Here is a 4602-nt window from a genome sequence, read left to right as displayed (position 1 = left end):
GAATTCCTGGTTTGCTCTGATACTTAACTCAAGCACCACCCTACGTTCTAGTGCCTTCCCCTCCAAAGCCACCTTGGATCTACCTTCTTTGTAGGTGGAATACATATAAATATAGATATAGATAGATATATAGATATAAATATGTATGTATGTGTGTATGCGTGTATACACACATATGTATATGTATGTATATATTTGTATGTATGTGTGCATGTGTGTATGAATGTACAAATGTTCTCCCTCATTAAAATATAAGCTACTTAAAGAAAAATACTGGTGGACAGCTCAAGTCTGGGCCAGCTGTGACGGGGTAATTTTGGACTAGAATCAGGTGAATGAATCCACAACCCAAGGATGGAACCCAGACTAATCCTGCACTCTAACCAAAGGCCAGCTCAGTGATGTAACCATAGGCAAGGTCTATACTGAGTGGCGGAACAACTAATATTTGTAATAGAGCATTACCTTTTATAATGTCCTTTATAGATTTTATCACACTGGATCTTCAGAACAGCCTTGTGAGAGGTGAGTAGAACAGGTATCTACATTTTGCAGATGAGAAAACTGAAGCACAGATTAAAGACATCTTAACGGTTAGCCAGTAAGTGATAGATCTGGGATATAAATCCAGGTATAAATCCCAACATCCATTGCTGTTATGACTGTCTCACAGATGCTTCTCATCATCAAGGGGGTAGTTGTACTGGAATGTGATCAGCATCCCAGAAATCCAAAGAGACAGTTAGTTGCTGCAACTGCAGTAAGAGGTATGGTTGGAGTAATGTGTTGGAAAGAGGAAATTACTTCCTTTTGCTTCTCCTCCTACCTGCCTGAACGGGAGATGAAACAAACTGACGCCAGAGTATGACTGTAGGAACCAGGTCAGAAAACCGGCTTGTCTAAGTCCCTGGTTCAAGTCATATTAGCAAGTGACTCCAATGAACTTGACCCAGCTGCGACACCCTTTTAAATTGCTGGCTTGGTGCTTGATTCAGCAGAATGTATACCAAAAATGGAACAATACAGAGAAGATTAGCATGGCCCCTGAACAAAGATGACACTCAGATTTGTGAAATGTTCCATATTTTTTGCCCTCTGTATTCATTTTTGTCAATAAAAGTGTCACCGTGGTCTGCTTGTCTCTGGTGTTCTCAAATGGCCAATTCTCGCTGGAGAATTGAATATGCAGCATCTTTTGTCCCACAAAGATTCACAATATGTGGCTTAAGTCCACATCCTGGGCATTTACTAGGGAAAGAGGCTCAGCAGCAGTATGGCTAATGCCCAGTCAGGAAACAACAATAATAATAAATAACATTTATATAACACTTGAAGTTTTGCAAAGTATTTTACATACATTAACTCATTTTGATCCTTGCAATAATCCTGAGAGGTAGGTGTTATAATTATCCCCATTTTGCAGATGAGGAAAGTGAGGCACAGAGAGGTTAAGTGACTTGCCCAGGATCATACAGTTCGTGTTTGAAACAGAATTTGAACTCAAGTCTTCCTGACTCCAAGTATTAATCAGAAAAAAAGCTAATCAGTCAGGATCAACTGGCATTGCTTTCTACCTATTGAAGTAGGTCATACTTCCGATGGAGCATGGAAACCATGAGCTACAGCCCCAGGCCACCTTGTGGGTGAGTCTCACACTGTGAAATTTCTGTTTCTGCTTTTAGAAAGGCTACATGATCTAGCAGCTGTGGACCCCAAACACTATAACAAGCATGCTTTCGGCATCTGTCTACGAAAGTGACCAGCCTGGTCAGGTGCTAGGGATTTAGCTGACCAAGAACGTGTCTTTCAGGACCTTTTGTTGTTGTTCAGTCATTTCAGTCCTGTCTGACTCTTTGTGACCCCATTTGGAGTTAGTTGCCAGAATTACATATTGCCAGTTAAAACAATTGCTGGGGCAGCTAGGGGGCACAGAGGATAGAGCACTGGGCCTGAGTTCAAATTTGTTCTCAGACACTTCCTACCTACATGACCTTGAACAAGTCACTTTGCTCTGTTTGCCTCAGTTTCCTCATCTATTAAATGACCTGGAGAAAGAAATGGCAAACCACTCCAGTATCTCTGGCAAGAAAACCCTAAATGGGGTCAGGAAGAGTCAGATACAACTGAAAAATGACTCAGAACAATGAGACAGTGGGCAAGTCACTGTACTCATCTGAGCCTGTTTCCTCCTTTGTGAAAAAGGAAATAATAATACTTTCATTAGCCTCCTATTGAGAGCACTGTGTGTATTGTATTGTGATACAGTACAATAATGTGGATAAAATGTTTTGTAAACCTTAAATCGCCGTACAAATGCCAGTAATTATTGTCAATTATAAGCTAGTAATAAGAAAGGTACATTGGGAAGCCTTGCCCTTAATCCTATCCCATCATTTTGTATTTATTTCATATATGTCCTCAGAGCACCCAGCAAACTCTCTACTATTATAAATTGCAGATAAGGCGCTGACCCAGGGGGAGGAAGTTTCTTAATCTGGGAGTTCTTTATACTAATGAATTCATAGGTCCAGTCACCATCCCTATTCCTTCATCTGCTCACCTGTAAACATGCCGTGCCCCCTGGTGAAAGCACACTGAGTGGGTAGAGATCATCTTACTCCTGTCTTTGTATCAGCAGCACTGGCACCATGCCTGTCGTATAGGAGATAGGAACTGGACCTGTGTTTTTACCGATACAGGGAACTTCCAGGCAGGGAAATTGCTTCTGCAAAGACAGAACAGCACATTCTTTTCAGGCTGAGGTTGTAGAAAGTGATCGAGAACCCTGAAAGTTTCAGGAACTTGCTCGAGGTCATGGGGCCTGTCCCTGTCAGGGGCAGGACATGAATTGGGATGTTACTACCATTGAAGTCAGCTCTCTCTGCACTGTGTCTTGTGGCTGCCTCTCACCTGACTCAGAGAAGGTACTTAATGAACATTTATTTTCATTATTATTTATTCGATAAGATTTCAATCATCTCAGAAAACAATGTCTCTCTCTTCTCGGGTTTCCTGGAAAATGCATAGATAAGAGGGGAATGGCCAAGGAATCAGAGGCTCACAAGTTTAGGGCTCAAAGAGACCTCAGAGGTCATTGAGTCCTGCTTTTTGCAGATAACAAAAGTCAGCCCCACAAAGGTTAGGTGACTTGTGGAGCATCACAAGGCTAGTAAGTGAATGAGTTGGGATGCAAACCCGGGTTACCATGACTCCAAGTCCAGAATTCTCTCCACTTTACCCAACTGCCTCTCAGGCATTGTAGATTGCTCTGAGATTCTGGGTCTTGCATAACAATCTGTGATGTGGCGTTTTTTAGTGGCTCTTAGGAAAGCAGGAGCTTGGCTAGTGGCTCCATCCCGATACCCTCGGGCTGGAGGCAGTGCCATTCCCGGACCAAGCCAGGAGGCTCTTCAGATGAGCACTGCTGTTAGCTGCTACTTTATAGCAAGAGCAGCATAATGAAGAGCACTTTGTTCCACACTCCTGAGAATGAAGTCAACATATCTCTGGGCCCTTGTGCATTGATCAACAAAGCTGGCTCTTCTACTTAAGGTACCTCTGTGCCCTGGATGCAAGCACACTCTATGGGTCGGCATATGGGGGAGGGTATCCTTCAGTACTTAGAGTGCTGTGACCTGTTACATTATTGACTTGATGGCAGTAGTGACCCAGATTGGTAATGATCCAAATAAGATTTAATGACAGCAAAGAAGTTGATCTTGAATTCAGAAGATCTATGTTTAAGTTTCTTGCTTCGGTAATCTGCTAGCTTTGGAAACTTGGTCAAGTTAATTAACTTTTCTGAGCCTCAGTTTCCCTATCAGCAAAATCCTTTTGCAATGATACTTCTACTGACATTGAGAAAATGACTTTATAAACTTTAAAATGCTATAGTGGGCAGCTAGGTGGTACAGTGGATAGAGGGCTGGACTTGGAATCAGAAAGACTCATACTCATGAGTTCAAATCCAACCTCAGTTACTGACTAGCTGTGTGACCCTGGGCAAGTTACTTCACCCGGTTTGCCTCAGTTCCTCATCTGTAAAATGAGCTGGAGAACATGGCAAACCGCTCCAGTGTCTTTGCCAAGAAAACCTCAAATGGGATCACAAAGAGTCAGATAACAACTGAAATCACACAACTACAGTAATATAGTAATGTGAATTATTATTTTTATCAGACTATAATCCCTACAAGGATGGGGGCATAGCTTATCTAAACTTTTTTACATCCCCTGGCACCTAGCAGAGTGCCTTAAGTATAGTAAGAAGTTTAAAATGTTTATTAAATGGGATAGAATAGAATGACCCAATTTTGGAAATGGGATGTGAGAATTCCCCAACCTTATGGCAGGAAGGAAGGAAGGATGGAAAGAAGAAGGAAATAAGCATTTAGTAAGTACCCACTTGGGGCTAAGCACTGTACTAAATGCTTTGCAAACATCTCATTTGATTCTTACAACAAATCCAAGAGATAATGCTATTATGATCTCCATTTTACAGTTGAGGAAACTGAGCCACAGGGAGATTAAGTGATCTGTCCAATGGCTGTCCTCCTCCATGCCTTTTCCCCAAGTCCTCCCATTCCCAATGTAAATCATTAA

General features: G+C 41.9%; 1 non-coding gene across 1 annotated transcript; it reads left to right on the top strand.

Moving 5' to 3' along the window:
* The first annotated feature begins 982 nt into the window (after positions 1 to 982).
* LOC144457224 (U6 spliceosomal RNA) lies at positions 983 to 1089 on the top strand. The gene has a single exon (XR_013486550.1). It is a non-coding gene; the product is annotated as a U6 spliceosomal RNA (small nuclear RNA).
* The last annotated feature ends 3513 nt before the right edge of the window (positions 1090 to 4602 follow it).

The sequence above is a fragment of the Phascolarctos cinereus genome, unplaced genomic scaffold, assembly GCF_003287225.1.
Source record: "Phascolarctos cinereus isolate Bilbo 61053 unplaced genomic scaffold, phaCin_HiC Scaffold_4;HRSCAF=312, whole genome shotgun sequence".
Classification (NCBI taxonomy): domain Eukaryota; kingdom Metazoa; phylum Chordata; class Mammalia; order Diprotodontia; family Phascolarctidae; genus Phascolarctos; species Phascolarctos cinereus.
Note: the sequence above shows the minus strand (reverse complement) of the source record. Positions and strands in the feature narration are given on the sequence as shown.